Below are 20,256 nucleotides of genomic sequence, written 5' to 3'. Positions count from 1 at the left end.
AGCCTGTGCTCTGCAACGGGAGAGGCCACAACAGTGAGAGGCCCGCGTACCACAAAAAAAATAAATAAATAAAATAAAACCACTATCAAATCCAGTGAAAGTTTCTTCTCAAGTGCTGATGACATATAGTTGAAAGAAAGAACTATTTCACATCAAAAGAAATATATTTCAGTTCCAGCTCTGACACTAGCTGTGTGGTCAAGGGCAAACCATTTAATCATCATGACACCCAGTTTCATTGTCTGAAGACAGGGATCATATTTTTTGTTTCACATGACCTTTGTGAGGAACAGATGCAATGAATGTAAAAACTCTTTGTGTAAACTATTAAAAAACCTCAAAAATATAACAGATTATATTTGTAGAGTAAATCTTTAGCTACCATTTAATGAAACAATCTATCTTTTATTGAGCAGCTGCTCTGTGCCAGGATCTTTTTTGTATACTATTTCATTTCATCCTTATATCAACCCTTGAGGTAGATGATATTTTCCAGTTTTATAGATCAAAAAGACAAGGAAGCTCAGAGACTAAATAACCTTCTCTAGATCACACAGCAAGCAACTAGAGAACCAAGATTTGAAAATGACTTTACCTATGGAATGTTTGCTACTACATAATGTTTCTGGCAGTCATGGAAAAGAAAACCACTCCCCACAAAAGGGGTAGCTTGGTTGAGGAAGAAAGAAGGCTGGGAGACAGAAAGAGGCTTAATGGGCTGAAATGCTCCATGAATTCTAATCCAGGCAATAAGGGATAATCCAGGTGAGGTAAGATTATATAGCAAAAGGTTTTGTAATTCATGGTCAGAAGCAGGGCTAGATGAAGACTCAAGGACATCCAAGAAGAATGATAGATTAGTCTCTTGGAAGGGTTAATAATTGATGCCCCTTTGAACTTTTATTCTTTAGGTATTTGTTTCACAATTTAAAGTCCTGCAGCTGAGAGCTGTGTGGAGAAGGGAGAAAGCAGACCCAGGCAATGGGGATCAACCTCTCCTCTCCTGCCAGGAAAAGTTGAGTTTGCCCCAAATTTACACACGTGTTTTTTTTTTTAGTAAAAGAAAAACACGAATTAGTCAGAGCAATTTGGCAATTTGGACTGAGTTTGTTTGAGGTGTAGGTATATGTGTGTGTATATGTTTGGATTAACACATTTTCTGTTAGTATTCCATTGATAATTCACCACCTCTCATAGATTAGTGCTACAACAGTTCTTTCTTTTACCCTTAATCTGGTTCTTGTCAAAAATTTAAAGTCTATCCAAATTGAATAATGGGGAGATTGTGAAGGTTTGTGAGCAGAATGGAGTAGAAGGTGATTATAAATTGAAACTTTGAACAGGTTGAACAGAGAGGAATAGAAGGTAAGAGCCATCCACAGAGAACTGACAAGGGCCAATAACTAGCAGAATTTAAATTGAAAAAAATAAAACAATAACTCTCCTAAATTTTAGACCTGGTTCTTCCTCTTATAAACTATGTGATTTTAGGCAAAATTCTTGTATCAGTTTCATCATCTAAAACCAGGAAATTCGAAAAACCTTTTTATTGAAGTTTAGTTGATTTACTTTGTTGTATTAGTTTCTGGTGGACAGCAAATTGATTCAGTTTTATTTATATATATATATATATATATGTTTTCTAAATTATATGTATTTGTTTTATATACACATATAATTTGTTTTCTATGTGAGTCTGTTTCTGTTTTGTAAATAAGTTCATTTATAACATTTTTTTTTAGATTCCACATGTTAGTTATATCATATGATATTTGTCTTTCTCTGACTTACTTCACTTAGTATGATAATCTCTAGGTCCACCCATGTTGCTGCAAATGGCATTAATTAATTCTTTTTCGTGGCTGAGTAGTATTCCATTGTGTATATATACCACATCTTCTTTATCCATTTGTTAATACCAAGGAATTTTTATTTAGCATTTTAAAATTTTTTTCATATATATGTTTATATATAAACATATGTCTAATCTTGCTACATGATAAATATACACACATATATCAGCTTCTTTTGGTCAGCTTTTTATATATATTTATTATGTACCCATGACTAGGCACTTTATATTAACTCATTTTTTCCTCTCAACAACCCTATGAGGGTCACTGTTACTTTCCATTTTGCAGATGAGGAAACTGACATACAGAAAGTTAGGACATACAGCCAATAATTGGCAGAGCTGGGATTGGAACACTGGCAATCTGTTTCCAGAATCTGTCTTAACCTTTCCACTGCAATACTTAGCCAACCCACAGAACTGTGGTGAAGATTAAGTGGAACAATTTACCTTTTCCATAAAATAATTTATCTTACCCATCACTTTCAACATTTTTAGTTTCACAGACTTCTTTGAGAACCTGATGAAATCACGGATGTTATACCAGCAAAATACACAAAGATAATATAAAAATATGTGTGCCATTTCCAAGCTTTCACAGACCTCCATAAAAGTCCAATCATGGACATCAGGTTATAAAAAGCCTGACTTAGATGTGGTTGGGTCTCCTAAGCTTTAGTCTCTTCCAACCAGAAATAAGACTGAAAATACAGTGATCCACTTCCCAGCTACCAGTTCTTAGGGCCGAGAGATGTACATATAATTTAGGGATAAATTCCATACCCCTTTGGATTGCTTAACTATGTGTTATTCAGAAGTCCTGGTTCAAATTTCCCTTAAAAGTATATATTTAGGGTTAAAAATGGAGTAAGAGAAAAAGAGTTTGGCCAAAATCTTTGGTCTTTGTGGAATCCATAATATCTGAAAAGTAGTCTGGAGGGGTTGGTGGCATTTAGCCACCCTGAGTTCCAAGAATTGCATCTTGTCAACTTTTGTTAATTTGCTTTTTGACCTCAATTATCTCTACAACCCTTCTTCATTAAAGTACATTGAGAGTCTAAGGATGGCGCCATTCAGGACTACCTTGAGGAAAAACATTCCTACAAGCTGTACATTTCAGCACTTTTTCCGACACTTAAAAATTCTGGCAAGTGTTTATCAAGTTACTTGTAACCCATTGCAATTCAAATCAACAAGTTCAGTAGAGAAAACCTACTGAACAATTAACAGTGGCTTGTAATAGCTGTTCATATTCTTCTTAGCAGACACAACAACAAACTTGTATTGTTTACCACTGATTACCAAGACCAGAATGCAAGAAAGAAAAGGCACTGTCAGCTTTGTTTTGGTTTCCAGTGGGCTGGTTCTCTGAAAGAGATGCAAATGTCTTTTAAATCAAACCCTTAACCTTTTTTTTTTTTACACGGGCCTCTCACTGTGTGGCCTCTCCCGCTGCGGAGCACAGGCTCCAGACGCGCAGGCTCAGCGGACATGGCTCACGGGCCCAGCCGCTCCGCGGCACGTGGGATCTTCCCGGACTGGGGCACGAACCCGTGTCCCCTGCATGGGCAGACAGACTCTCAACCACTGCGCCACCAGGGAAGCCCAACCTTTTTTCTATTTCATATTGATAGTCCAGTTATAAGTAATGAGCAACTAATGAACATTTGTGTAATTTAGCAATATTTTAAATTTTCTCTAGTTGATTTGAGAGCAGCCTGAGATAATTTTACCTATTAAACTGCCACTCACCTGGTCAAACACGTTCTACCAATTTCAATTCTATTTCTAAATTAGGGGTTTGCTCCACTTGAAAGGAGATTCATAAAGAATTTATAAGCACTGATATCTATGCATCAGAGAAAGTACAGAGAGATGAATTAGCTCAACTCTTAGTGAAACTTAGCAGGTTTTGTTTCAACTAAAAATTCTCGAGGCAACACTGTGAACTTAGTAACTTCCCTGTCATACCTCCTACTATTAGCCAAAACTATTGGCCAGTAATAGTCAAAGAAATGACATATAGAAGTACTTTTATCCTTTGAGGGAAAAGCCATTATGTAATACTGAGCTGGTGGTATGATTAGGACACTTATTAAAACATAGGTATTTTTCCATATACATCAGTATGATAGAAACAAGAGTTATAAAAGAGTAAATTTGGCCCAAAGAATGTCTCAGATTTTCTAATATATATTATACATATAATATTAGTGCTAATATATCTCTAATATGTACTATTAGTGCTATCTTTCTGCCACACACTCATGGGAATAACTCAATTTGTTCCAACATTCATTCATCCATTTATCTATTCATTCAACATGTATTTTTTAATTAACATGCTTTAAAGTAGAAGTTCACAAACTTTTTCTTTAAAGGAACAGATAGTAAATACTTTAGGCTTTGCAGAGTATAAGAGCTCTGTCACAGATACTTGATTATGCAATTGTAGTGTGAAAGCACCACAGACAATACTGAGATGATTACATGTGGCTGTGTTTCAATGAAACTTTATTTATAAAGTAGATAGTTGCCTGCAGGCCATGCTTTATAATTGCTGCTTTAAATACATAGATGCTTATGTTGTGCATATAATGCAAAGTTGTTTAAAACATGTAACTTGCGGTCAAAAAGTTCACAATCTCCTTGGAAGAAACAGAGGAGTCAGTTCAGTTTCTTCCAACTCTAAATAATGATGGCTGACTAAACTTAAATGTTTCTATTTTAATTTTACACTCACTGAAAATTAGGCATAGAGTAACATAGGAATGTTATTATCTGCATTAAATCAACAGGCAATTTAACAGCAAAAGAAACCATCAACAAAATGAAAAGAAACCTACAGAATGGAAGAAAATATTTGTAAATGATGTGACCAACAAGGGATTCATTTCCAAAATATACAAACAGCTCCTACAGCTCAATATCAAAAAAAAGAAAAAAACCAATCAAAAAATGGGCAGGGCTTCCCTAGTGGCACAGTGGTTGGGAGTCCGCCTGCCGATGCGGGGGGCGCGAGTTTGTGCCCGGGTCCAGGATGATCCCGCGTGCCGCGGAGCAGCTGGGCCCGTGAGCCATGGTTGCTGGGCCTGCGCGTCCGGAGCCTGTGCTCCGCAGCGGGAGAGGCCACAGCAGTGGGAGGCCCGCGTACTGCAAAAAAAAAAAAAAGGGCAGAAGACCTAAACAGACATTTCTCCAAAGAAGGCATACAGATGGCCAATAGGCACATGAAAAGATACTCAATATCTCTAATTATTAGAGAAATGCAAATCAAAACTACAATGAGGTATCACCTCACAACAGTTAGAATGGCCATCATTAAAAAGTCTACAAGTAATAAAATGCTGGAGAGGGTGTGGAGAAAAGGGAACCCTCTTGCACTGTTGGTGGGAATGTAAATTGGTACAGCCACTATGGAGAACAGTATGGAGGTTCCTTAAAAAACTAAAAATAGAGCTACCATATGATCCAGCAATCCAACTCCTGGGCATGTAACCAGAAAAGACAAAAATTCTATGGTACATATATACAATGGAATATTACTCAGCCATAAAAATGAAATTGGGTCATTTGTAGAGACTTGGATGGACCTAGAGACGGTCATGCATAGTGAAGTAAGTCAGAAAGAGAAAAACAAATATTGTATATTAACACATATATGTGGAATCTAGAAAAATGGTATAGATGATCTTGTTTGCAAAGCAGAAATAGAGACACAGACAGAGAACAAATGTATGGATACCAAAGGGGAAAGGGGGGAGGTGGGAGGAATGGGGAAATTGGGATTGACATATATACACTATTGACACTATGTATAAAATAGATAACTAATGAGAACCTACTGCATAGCACAGGGAACTCTACTCAGTGCTCTGTGTTGACCTAAACGGGAAGGAAATCCAAAAAAGAGGGGATTTATGTATATGTATAGCTGATTCATTTTGCTGCATAGAAACTAACACAACATTGTAAAGCAACTATACTCCAATAAAAATTAATTTAAAAAAATTGAAAGAAAGATACATTCACCCCAATGTTCTTAGCAACACTATTTATAACAGCCAAGATATGGAAGCAACCTAAGTGTCCATCGACAGATGAATGGATAAAGAGGATGTGCCATATATATATATATATATATATAATGGAATACTAATCAGCCATAAAAAAGTATGAAATAATGTCATTTGCAGCAGCATGGATGGACCTAGAGATTATCATACCGAGTGAAGTAAGACAAAGAAAGACAAATATGATACTACTTCTATGTGGAATCTAAAAAGAATGACACAAATGAATTTATTTATAAAACAGAAATAGACTCACAGACATAGAAAACTTATTATTACCAAAGTAGAGAGGAGGGGAGGGATAAATTAGGAGTTTGGGATTAACATATACACACTACTATATATAAAATAGATAACAAACAAGGACCTACTGTATAACACAGGGAACTATATTCAACATCTTATAATAACCTATAATGGAAAAGAATCTGAAAAAAATATGTATATATGTATAACTGAATCACTTTGCTGTACACCTGAAACTAACACAACATTGTAAATCAACTATATGTCAATTAAAAAAGTTAAAAAACAGGCAATTTAGCCAAAATCCTGTTCTGTATTCTAAAAATCTGCTTAGCATATTGTTCAAACTGAACAATTACAGAATTTTGTTTTAAAGAAAAGATATATTAAAGAATAATTAAAAGACCATGAACATCAATACTACTATGTGAAATTAAATAATACCCCATAAAAATGTTTATTCCAATATCAAATTTAGAGTATGAAAGATTCCTTTGGGAACAGAAGCGACACTACTTTGAGGAAAACTTTCAGTTCATAAAGTAAAGAAATTACTTGTGAGGTATAATTTATTGGCAGAAAATGAGAGTATTTGAAAGTTTTTTTGAAAACATGAATAACAGGTCCTCTTTCTCTACAGGCCTACCTTTTAAATTTTATGTAAAACCAGCTCCCTCTAGTGGTAACATCATGTTTTTCACCAAAAAAGAAAGGCTTTCTTGACTAAGTACGTAAAACTCTCTGGAATCGAATCTCAAAATACATACTTGAGGAGATCAACTTTTATTGAGAAGAAGATAAAAATTCTAACAACCTCCTAAGTCATTCTTTTAACAGTCTTTTAAAATTTAACACTATGTCAAAAACATGGTAATACAGGGAATGACCTTGGTGTCTTCTAATTCAACTTACTCTGTTTTCTCCTGGAAAAGTCAGGCCCAGACAACTGAATGGACACGTTCCTATTTGATAGGAATCAGTTTACGGATTTAAAAAATCCACCTAAGAAGTTTATGATTCAGTCTAAAGATATGAATTTTTAAATGCTAATTTCTATACCTAGACATAAATATAGTCATTTTAATCTGTGTTTTTTAACATCCAGTCGCTTTCTTTGATATTGCAGAGCATAAAAACTAAATGTGTAACTTTAGCAATGTAAAACATCAGACAGCTGCTGAGAAATGGACTCCTCGCTGGAACTTTGCAGTTCTGCTATGGTCGGTATGATGTAGACCAGCAGCTGGTAAATTTTTCTGCAAAAAAGGGCCAAATAGTAAATACTTCCAGCTTTACAGACCATATGGTCTCTGCTGCAACTATTCAAATCTGCTGTTGTAGCACGAAGGCAGCCAGAGACAACACAGAGATGAATGAGTGTGACTGTGTTCTGTTAGAAGGTAACTTTCAGAAAAAGGTAAACTCATGACTCTTACATAGATATAAGAATAAACACACTTAAGGATTTTATTCTACATATATGGGGGAATACAAATAGTTCAAAGGAAAAGTCAAGAAGCAGCATTATATATGGAGTAAATGAACTGAATTGCAAATGAAAGCAAAACTTTTTTTTTCATGAAGGAATAAGAAGTCAATCAAAACTCTATTGGACAAGACAGGATTGCATGTCTATCAGTCAATAACGAGTTGCAAAATAGCTCAAAGAAAATGAAAGTCTAGAGTCTGATAACCCAAAAGGATGTACAGTACATAAACAATGTGTATTTTCAATTAACCAAAATATTTTTCTAGTTTTAATAAATTTTTATAGACACTGAAATCTGAATTTTATATAATTTTCACATCATAAAATATTATAGTTATTTTGATATTTTTCACTATTTAAAAATGTAAAAACAATTTTTAGTTTATAGCTAATAAAAAAAAAAAGTAGTGAACTGGATTTGAGCTCTGAATGGTAGTTTGCTGAGCCCTGGACCTGTGATGTTAAGACTGCAATTTCTCAAATAAGAAAAGATGAAGTATGTCATAAAGCAAATAAAAGTATAAAAAACAAAGCCTACAAACATAGTTTTGAATAAGTCATATTTCTGATACCTTTAGGACCAACTTGTAGGCAACAGTAAGATGTTTCAAAAGCAGGCTAGTCGTATTTATTGCTAACTTTCAAAACATTTTGTCTATTGGCATGGAGAGAGAGATGGAAAGGGAAAAGGGGTGGGGGATGTGTGTGTGTGTGTGTGTGTCTTTCCTACTCTCTGCTGAAAGGACCTAGGTGCAATGACATCTCAGTAGCAATGAGATTACTTAATGCCTACATCTTGGTTTCTAAATACCATTCTCCACTGATAGGAGCCACTCCTTGGAGAAATGGCTGAGTGCAGGGTGGGGCTGATAAAACACAAGATGAGCCTGAAACATCTTTTTGTGTAAGTATGGAGTAAGATAATAATAAAAAAATAATGGCAACAGGTCAAAGGACTGAAGAGCCAGTTTAAAGGGGCTCCCACTGGCTAGCGACAAAGTTGAGCAAAATGATGATTATAAAAATTATAAACATTTAATAACATTTGAATCTATGAGTTCATACAAATATAAACAAACAAATAAATATGTAATTTGGGGAAAATGTAAAACTCTTCCATACAGTAGAATGCCAACTAATAAATGCAAAAGTAATGATAGAATTAGAAAATCATCATTTGTCAAACAGTATAATTGATTCAAGAAAGAATCATCATTTCATGCTAAACTAGTAAGAGAAAATTTAATAATAAACAGGATATGTACATGGTCATAAAGTATCTTTTCATAAATTAATAATTACAACTAGAAAAACAGTAACTACAGCAGAGAAACTTAGGAGACACCACCTTAACCAAATGATTAACATTAACATTAGCAGAAATGAGACAGAGAGATATCATGAATCTCAATATAACCTGACAGGATGCATGGAGAAGGACATTATATTGTTTCTCTGGTACTCTTGCCAAAAATTTATAACCTGAATTTTAATCATAAGGAAACATGAGACAAGCTCAAATTAAAGAATATTCTACAAAATACTTGCTCTTCATTCTTTAAAGGTATCATGTCATGAAAGACAAAGAAATAACTGAGAAACTGTTCCAGACTGAAGGAGACCAAAGACACATGGACATTTGTGATCCTGGATTGGATCTTGGACCATAAGGTTATTTTTAAATTTTTCTAATAAAAGCATTCCCCAAAAAATTATGAAAACTGAATAAGTCTATAGATTAGATAATAGTACTGTATCAATAATAATTTCCTGATTTTGGAGATTTGTAAAGAGGTTATTTAAGAGATATTCTTACTGATAGGAAAAGAGGTATTGTATGTACAATTTACTCTCAAAAGAACAGAGAAATGTTTTTATATATGTATATAAATACACACACATATACATAAATACATACATACATTCACATATACAAAGAGAGAAGAAAGAATGAGAAAGCAAGTGTGATAACATGTTAACGTTTGAATCTGAGTGAAGTTATATGGCAATTTTTCTGGACAATTTATGAAAATTTTTGTAAGTATGAAAACATTTATTTTTAAAAAGTGTTTTAAAAGTCTTTTTTTTGATTTGAATGTTCAGATGGAACATTCTCAGCTGCAAATTGGCAGATGACCTGACTAAAGCAGTGCAAATAACAAAGATTTTTTTAAATTTCATAAATCAAGAATTCCAGAGGAAGAATGGATCCAGGGCTGGACAATCTTGGTTTTTTTTTTTTTTTGCCATTGTGACATTTATTCAGAAACAATTCTACAGAGACAGAAGAAACTAAGTGTTCGAACTTCTGATTTTAAAATTTCAGTTGTATTCAGTTGCTTCATAAAGGTATAATTTGTGTGTTATAGCACATTAATATCATCCAGGACCCAGTTCCCTCTATCTTTCTATTCTGTCAGCAACATCCCGATGTTCACAATTTTGCTATAGCAGTTCCAGGCATCATCTGTTCTCACAGATACAGACAATTCCGCTAGATCCCCAACAGACTTCCTTTACATGTCATTGGTGAGGATTGCATCACACATCCAGGCTGAAACCAATCGCTTCAAAGAAGGGAATTATCACAATTGCCTTAGACCAAAATTGATGCCTAATGCTAAGAAGGCAGGCATGAAACCCATGACTTCCCAATAACTGCATTCTATTAGCAAAACAGAAGTGGGAAGATGAGGAGAGTTGGATAGATCTCTTTGAACACCCCTTAATTCATCCATAAAGCATAATATTTATCATTGTGTTTATCTTATACTAACTCTCAGTCTAAATCAGTTTGTTTTCCCTTTTCTTCGTGTTGAAATAGATCAATTACATACCAGATGAAGAAGCTGTTTTTCAATTAAGAGGCGGATTGTACAGATTATAATAGCCTTTTTGGGAAGTCTAGTTTTGTTGGGGGAGGGGTGGTGACTGTTTATTTGCCTTGCTAATAACATAATTCATTAATGTTTAATTCATTTAAGTTAAATACTGTAGGATTGTACTCTGCCCTAATCTATTTTAATAGACTGTGAACTTACCCATAATTAGTAAACATAGGGTGTGTGTGAGGACAGTCTTGGTGGGGGCAGGGGAGGATTGCTAAGGAGGAGACATCTAAGTTGAAAGCTGAAGGATGATTAAAAGTTGTGAGGCTTGGGTAATCAGTAAATGTAAGGTCAAGACATGAGACTGAGCATGGAATACTAGGGAGATTAATAGACCTAAAAGCTGGTGATTATAGAGCTCAGTAAGGCCACAATAAGAGTGTGCTAGGCAAAGGGATCTGAATTTTTTATTTTTTATTTTTGAGAGAGAGAAAGGGGAAATCATTGATGTATTTAATGTAGGGAAAACTATGATCAAATATATGCTTTAAGAGAAACATTCTGGCTCTAGCAGGGGAAATGATATAAGGGGGGGAGGGTGTCTCAGATCAAGCTGCTAAAGCTAAATGCCATACACTAAATGGCTTAACTAATAGACATGTATTTCTCACAGTTCTGGAGGCTAAGAAGCCTAAGATCAAAGTTTTGGCAGATTCCGTTCTTAGTGACAGCCCTCTTCCTGACTTGCAGATAGCTCTTTTTCACTGTATTCTCACATGGTGGAGAAAGGAAACTTTGGTGTCTCTTTCTTTTCTTATAAAGGCAGTAATTCCATCATGGGGAATCCAAGCTCATGACCTCATCTAAACCAAATCATCTCCCAAAGATTCCACCATCACATTGGGAGTTAGGGTTTCAACATATGAATTTTGGAGGGGACACAATTCAGTTCACAGCAGGGGGCAAGACCAGAAGACAGGATATCTCTTTGCAAACTATATATTCAGGTGAGAACCATAGCAGCCCAACTAATCCAAGGATGGTAGAGATGGAGAGCAAGAGGGTCAGATGTAGGGAAGAGTCCTTTTTAAGGATTGAAAGGCTGTGAATACTTTAATTCCTGTTGAAAAGGATCGAATTAGAGAGAGAAGTTTAAAGTAAAAGAGAGACAGAGGATGGCTCACTGGAGATCACTGGAAAACTGGGAGTGTGTGGGTCCAGGCTTTGGAGGAGGACTCAGACTTAGACAGGAGTGACAAAAGGAAAGAATAAAAGGATTACCAGGGATCTGGCTAGTTTGCAGGTGTGATGAGAGATGGTTATTTACACTCCACAAACATTTTTAAGCACTTGTGATATGTTGAGCACTGTTGTAGGAGCTGGGGCTATATCAGGAAACAAAAATACTTTCTGTAATCCAGGTTTGCAAACTAATAAAGAGAGACAGACATTAAATGATATATATGAGAAAAATACATACTTTGTTAGATGGTATAAGTGCTCGGAGAAAAATAAATCAAGGAAATGGAATGGGCTTACAATTTGAAATGGGGTCATGAATGGCCTCTTTGAGATGGAACAATTGGAACAATAAACAAAGTGAGTGAGAAACTTATGAAGTTATCTAGAGGAAGGGAATTCCAGGAAGAAGAACAAGAAGTGCACAGACCCTGAGGTGTGAATATTCTTGGCCTATTGGTGGTGGAAAAATGAGACCAGTGTGGAGCTTGTGAGGGGAAGAATGGTGGAAATACCCTCAGACAGGTAATGAGGGTGAGGGCACTAGATCGAATGGACATTGTAATACTGGAGTTTTCATAGAATGAAAGGAAGCCTTCAGAAGGATCATTCTGGTTGCTGTGTTGATAATGGACCACAGGGATTGAAAATAGGAGCATCTGACAACTCTTGCAATACTCCAGGTGAAAAATGGTAGACCAGGTGGTAGCAGCAGAGGTAGGAGGAAAAGTCAGATTCTGATAATGGATTCTCTTTCTCGGTTATTTATGATGTTAAATCATTTTCTCAAAATCTGATAAACATGTAAAGGTGCATTAAGAGGAGGGTTAAATAAAGAACATTTAAATAGCAATTGCAGACAAAGGGAGGGAAAATTGACCAGGGGAAAAAAGGAAAGAATTAAGGGCAACATTAGGGACTCAGCTGAGGTTTGAGACCCTGGATTATGATTGAAGATGCTCATTTTATAGTTAACCTCAAAATCATTTCAAATAGTTTATTTATGGCTCTTTTTGGGGGAAATTCTTATTAATTAAAATTCAAGTTCAAATCAGAGATTGACCTTCACATTCTGTAAAATAAAAAAAGTTTTCTAGCCTCATTACTAATACAAAATGCTGTTGAACGCCTATGCTTAACCTAAAGAAAATACTAAAAGATGTAACCGCTAGTTCATGTGTCTTGTGTCTAAGTATGTCTATAAAGTCTGCGTGTTTATATTCTACTCAACTTTCAACTGTCATTGGCAGGACATGGAAACTGTTAGCAATTAGTTATCATCACTGCATAAGTTCTTTATCATTCCTATTGCATAGTACTAGATGCTAGTATACAGTGATGAACTAGGATCCCTGACATCTCTGAGCTTACAATTTAGCAGCAAAAATAGGCAATTTAACAAAGATAAGCGGTTAAAACAAACCTGAATATCATGATAAGGCAAGTGGGTTGCCTATAGGGTAGCAGGGCCTAACGTAACGTAATGGTCCAGAAAAGCCTCCATAAGCTAAAGACACTAAATCTGCTACCTGAAGAATAAACAGGAATTAATCAGACAAAGATAACATTATAGAAAATTTATGACTCTTTTCTGCTATGACACAGGTCTCGTATTTAGCAGATAAACCCCACTACAGCTGTGCTGATTATTAAAATACTGAAATCACAGGATCACAATGCCTTATCTAAAATTTCTAAACAAAAATTTTCTGAAAATAAGAGTCCTATATAAATTATTTGGCAGCAAAGAATTGAACAGATATGAGATTATTGATAATCTTTATTTTTCCCACTTGGGGTGAATATTATTCATTTTGTTTCAGAAATGGTAATAAGTTTGATTACTAGATGCTCTTTCCAGATGCTGCTGGGATGAGGGTATACATAATACACATCATATTATCTTTTATTTCTTTAACATCGTTATTATGGGAAATTTCAAATTCATTTAAAAAGGGATATAATATTATAATGAACTCCCATGTACCCATCACACAGCTTTAACAATTCTCAGCTAATGGCCGATTTTGTTTCATCTATACCATGACTTAATTCCACTCTATTATGTTGTTTTGAAGGAAATCTAAATCATCATGTTAACAATAATTCCTTAACATCGCCATATGGCCAACTGTTTCAAGAATTTCATAGTTTAATTTTTACAATTTATTATTAGAGTCAAGATTCAGACAAAGTCCAAATAACTGTCATTGGTTGATTTGTCTGAAGTCTTTTTCAAACAATAATTTCCTCTCCATCTTTTTAAAAAACCTTTTAGGTATTTATTGAAGAAATCTAAACATTTGTCTCAGAGTGTTCTACAGCCGAAGTCCTGTAGATTGTGTATCTTCATAGGGAAGTTTAACATGTTCCTTGGATCTCTGTATTTTCTATACCTTGGTGGTTGAATATCGAAGCCATCGTATCATTACAAAATCTGAAAAATTCTAAATTCTGAAACACATCTGGCTCCAAAGAGTTCAGACTAAGGATTATGGGCCTATACTTTTGTACACTAGCAAATTACTTCGGCTGCAAGGCCCTGGAAAACCTACCTGTTCTCCATAGTTCCCAGAACATCCAAATATCTAGTAACTAGTTAGTGGCTATGCCAGGAGGAGACCTCTAGGACCTAGCAGCTCTGAGGCCAGATTCTGTTCTGATAATCAGTGCCCCTGAAGCACCAGTTGTCATATTTTTAATATCTCCACTGAAATCCTTTTCAGAAACATATTATTCCATTACTTCCTCCTTTTTTTAAAATCATAATTGAGACCTATTTCATATACCATAAAATTCTCCCATTTAAAATGTACAGTTCAATGTTTTTTAGAATATGCATAGAGTTGTACAACAGTAATCACAATCTAACTTTAAAACATTTTCATCACCCCAGAAATTCTGTACCCATTAGGTGTCACTCCCCACCCCAACCCCTAAAACCTAAGCAACCACTAAGCAACCACTATAGTATAGTATAGATACTATACTATCTTTAGAGCTTTGCCCAATCTGAACATTTATATAAATGAAATCATACAAAACATGGTCTTTAGTAAGTATGAAATGGTATCCCACTGTGGGTTTGATTTGTATTTCCCTAGTGACTAAAGACAATGAGTACTTTTTTATGTGCCTATTGGCCAATTGCATATCTTCTTCAGAGAAATGTCTCTTCAAATCCTTTGTCCAATATTTAATTGGGCTACTTTTCTTTTTTACTGTTGAGCTGTCAGAGTTCTTTATATATATCTGGATACAAACCTCTTATTAGATATTTGATTTGAAAATATGTTCTCTCACTGTGTAAACAGTTTTTTTCACATTATTGATAGTTCCTTTGAAGCACAAAGTTTTTAATTTGATAAAGTTCAATTTATCTATTTGTTCTTTGTCACTTGTGTTTTAAGTGTCATACCTAAGAAACAATTGCCTAACTCAAAGTCACACAGTTTTACTCCTCTGTTTTCTTCTAAGAGTTTTACAGATTTTTGTTGAGTTACTTTTTGTATATGATATGATGTAGAAGGTCCAACTCCATTCTTTTGCATATGATTATACATTTGTCCCAGAACCTACTGTTGGAAAGCCTATTTTTCCTCATTCATTTTCTTGGAATCCTTGACAAGAATCAATTTTCCATAAATGTCAAGGTTTATTCCTGGACTTTCAATTCTGTTCTATTGATCTGTATGTCTATGCAGTGCTATACTGTCTTGATTATTCTATCTTTACAGTAAGTTTCGAATTGGGAAATGTGAGTGCTCCAACTTTATTCTTCTTTTAGATCATTTTGGTTATTCTGTGTGCCTTGATTTTTAATATAAAATTTAAAATCAGCTTCTCAATTTCTGAAAATAGGCATCTAGAATTTTGATAGGGATTATGTTGGATGTGAAGATCAATTTGGGGAGTATTGCCATTTTAATGATATTAAGTTTCAATTTCATTCAACAGTGTTTTGTAGTTTTTGGTATACAAACTTTGTACTTCTTTCCTTATTCTTAAGTATTTTATCCTTTTTTATGCTATTGTAAATGGCATTATTTCTTCAAGTATTTTTTCTGTCCTTTCCTCTCTTCTCTCCTGGTACTCCTGTTACATGTATGCTGGTATGTTGGTACATTTAATGGTATCTCACATTTCTCTGAGGCTCTCTTTATTTTTCTTCATTCTATTTTCTTTCTGCTTTTCAGATTTCCTAATCTCTTTGATCTATCTTAAAGATTCATGATTCTTTCTTCTGTATGGTCAAATCTACTCTTGAGCCTCTATAGTGAATTTTTCATTTTGGCTATTATATTTTTCTACTCCATAAATGGCTGACTTCAAGCTACTGACATGATAAAAGCAGACTTGCACAATTCCTAAAAATTTAACAACCAGCTCTTTGGAGGCAGTACAAGCCAGTTCTGGCACACCAGTTATTCTCACCATGTTGGAGGAGAGATCACACTGTGTCAGATACTTTCCCCTGAAGTGTTGTGGGAAATTTTTCCTGTAATGTCTTATTGTTCTCTCTGATTTTATGCTAAATTCCTGCGATTTTCTGCTATCAGTGCAGTAATCCAAAAACCTGTCAGTGGTAGGGAGGAAGCCAGGGTCTTAAGTTATGTGGTTTTGTTTTTTCCCCTTGAATTGGGTGAGGATACAAAGAGTAAAGGCCACTATCTGTTTGGTTGGTTCCTCCACTGCATGCAGGGAGCTGCCTTGCCCTGACTCACCTCCTAATGGACAGTAACGCCTGCGGTATCAGAGGCTTTTACATAGCTCAGTGAGAAGATGCTTGAGAGAGAAACTTGCCACCTACAGGGTTTTTATTTGCTTTGTGTAGCTCTCTTCCTGGGAGTTAGTATCTCTCATCCTTCACTTGGCCTGCACTTACCCCAATCCCTTCTCACTCAAATTAGGAAAGTTACAAGTCTAGGACCTGATGGCTTCACAGGTGAATTCTATCAAACATTTAGAGAAGAGGTAACATCTATCCTTCTGAAACTATTCTAAAAAATTGCAGGGTAAGGAATACTCCTAAACTCATTCTGTGAGGCCACCATCACTCTGATACCAAAACCAAACAAAGACACCACAAAAAAGAAAATTATAGGCCAATATCACTGATGAACATAGACGCAAAAATCCTCAACAAAGTACTCACAAAAAAAATCCAACAACACATTAAAAGGATCATACACCAAGATCAAGTGGGATTTACCCCAGGGATGCAAGGGTTTTTCAATATCTGCAAATCAATCAGTGTGATACACCACATCAACAAACTGAAGAATAAAAACCATACGATCATTTCAATAGATGCAGAACAGGCTTTTGACAAAACAACATATTTTATGATAAAAACTCTCCAGAAAGTGGGCATAGAGGGAACCTACCTCAACATAATAAAGGCCATATAAGACACACCCACAGCAAACATCATTCTTAATCTTGAAAAAGTGAAAGCATTTCCTCTAAGGTAAGAAACAACACAAGGATGTCTACTCTCGCCACTATTATTCAACATAGTTTTGGAAGTCCTACCCATGGCAATCAAAGAAGAAAAAGAAATAAAAGGAATTCAAATTGGAAAAGAAGAAATAAAACTGTCACTGTTTGCAGATGACATGATACTATATATAGAAAACCCTAAAGATGCTACCAGAAAACTACAAGAGCTCATCTATGAATTTGGTAAAGTTGCAGGATACAAAATTAATACACGGAAATCTCTTGTATACTACTTTCTTAACCCCAATTGTCTGGTCAAACCTGCATTATATAAAGCAGATACCCTGAATGTTTGTGGCATGTAGATGGTACACTGCTCTCTTTTTGTTTTGTTTTGTTTTTGTTTGTTTTTGTATAATTATTATTTTTTCTTGGAGTGTAATTGCTTTACAATGTTGTGTTAGTTTCTGCCATACAATGAAGCAAATCAGCTCTATGTATACATATATCCTGTCCCTCTTGGACCTCCCTCCCTCCCCATCCCACCCATCTAGGTCATCACAGAGCACCGAGCTGAGCTTCCTGTGCTTTATAGCAGGTTCCCATTAGCTATCTATTTTACACATGGTAGTGTATATATGCCAGTCCTAATCTCCCAATTCGTCCCACCCTCACCTTTCCCCATCCCCCGTGTCCACATGTCTGTTCTTTACATCTGCATCTCTCTCTATTCCTGCCCTGGAAGTAGGTTCATCTGTACCATTTTTCTACATTCCACATATATGCTCTAAGGTTCTATTGATGCTATAGACTTCCTGCTACTTGTATTTTTCCTTATCATTTCAGTTAACTCTTGGAGAGAAAGGGAACAGTTTTCTTTCATAAATTTTTCATGGTTTTTGCTACCTCTATCATCAATAAGCATTGTGATAAAAGAATCCACAGTGCTTTAGTTGGAAGAATTAAAGATCATTTCATACAAAGTCTTATTTTATAATAAAGAAACTGAGGCCCACAGCAAAGAAAGTGCCTTAACTAAAGACTGAACCTGTATGTTTCACTGCCTGGCCCAGCACTTTTTCAACACAGAGCAGTATCCAGGTCTTGCTGCAATGGTAAGCTTTTTCTATTGGAATTCAGTATTATACTTCTCTCTTCAACCTACATGAGAAACTATCACATTTTAAAGTTTTCTTACAAATAATCCTGTTCTTAACTTGAATTAATTTGCCAGATTTCAAATCTAAACACAATTTTATCACTAGAGTGTTTAACGCTTTGGAAATAGACGGTTATATCATAAATGTTCATACAACTTCAATTATATGAATAGGACAGTGATGTCTCAATGATATTATTTTGTATATCTAATCTAGTTAGTTTCTTTTTACAATTACATAGACAGAAAAATGGGTAAATGCATGGCTTTTGAAAAGGTGTGAGAAAATCCAAATCCTTTCATCAGTGTAACCTCATTTTTTCATTAATCTTTTCTGAGATAAACATTAACTGATTAATTTGCTAGATTTTTAAATAGTTGCATTATTTGCTCAAGGTATAATTTTCATAATGAATTTACATTTATGCAATATGTTAAAAAGGAGAGATAGGGCTTCCCTGGTGGCACAGTGGTTGAGAGTCCGCCTGCCGATGCAGGGGACATGGGTTTGTGCCCTGGTCCGGGAAGATCCAACATGCCGCGGAGCGGCTGGGCCCGTGAGCCATGGCTGCTGGGCCTGTGCGTCCAGAGCCTGTGCTCCGCAACGCGAGAGGCCACAACAATGAGAGGCCCGCGTACCGCAAAAAAAAAAAAAAAAAAGGAGAGATAAATAAATGGCAGTAACTTCTATCGCATAGAAAGTCCCATATTAAAACTAGGCTTTTCACCAGAGGGCAAACAGCAGAAGCAAGAAGAACTACAATCCTGCAGCCTGTGGAACAAAAAACACATTCATAGAAAGATAGACAAGATCAAAAGGCAGAGGGCTTTGTAGCAGATGAAGGAACAAGATAAAACCCCAGAAAAACAACTAAATGAAGTGGAGATAGGCAACCTTCCAGAAAAAGAATTCAGAATAATGATAGTGAAGATCATCCAGGCCTCCTCGGAAAAAGAATGGAGGCAAAGATCGAGAAGATGAAAAAAATGTTTCACAAAGACCTAGAAGAATTAAAGAACAAACAACCAGAGATGAACAATACAATAACTGAAATGAAAAATACACTAGAAGGAATCAATAGCAGAATAACTGAGGCAGAAGAACAGATAAGTGACCTGGAAGACAGAATGGTGGAATTCATTGCCACGGAACAGAATAAAGAAAAAAGAATGAAAATAAATGAAGACACCCCAAGAGACCTCTGGGATAACATTAAACACAACAACATTCACATTATAGGGGTCCCAGAAGGAGAAGAAGGAGAGAAAAGGCCCAAGAAAATATTTAAAGGGATTATAGTCGAAAACTTCCCTAATATGGGAAAGGAAACAGCCACCCAAGACCAGGAAGCACAGACAGTCCCATGCAGGATAAACCCAAGGAGAAACACGCTGAGACACATAGTAATCAAATTGACAAAAATTAAAGACAAAGAAAAATTATTGAAAGCAGCAATGGAAAAATGACAAATAACATACAAGGGAACTCCCATAAGGTTAACAGCTGACTTCTCAGCAGACTCTACAAGCCAGAAGGGAGTGACATGACATATTTAAAATGATGAAAGGTAAGAACCTACAACCAAGATGACTACCCAGCAAGGATCTCATTCAGATTCGATGGAGAAATCAAAAGCTTTACAGACAAGCAAAAGCTAAGAGAATTCAGCACCACAAAACCAGCTCCACAAAAAATGCTAAAGGAACTTCTTTAGACAGGAAACACAAGAGAAGGAAAGGACCTACAAAAACAAACCCAAAACAATTAAGAAAATGGTAATAGGAACATACATATCTATAATTACCTAAAATGTGAATGGATTAAATGCTCCAACCAAAAGACACAGGCTTGCTGAATGGATATAAAAACAAGACCTGTATATATGTTGTCTACAAGAGACACACTTCAGACCTAGGGAAACATACAG

Source organism: Delphinus delphis, chromosome 4, assembly GCF_949987515.2.
Source record: "Delphinus delphis chromosome 4, mDelDel1.2, whole genome shotgun sequence".
Taxonomy (NCBI): Eukaryota; Metazoa; Chordata; class Mammalia; order Artiodactyla; family Delphinidae; genus Delphinus; species Delphinus delphis.
Note: the sequence above shows the minus strand (reverse complement) of the source record.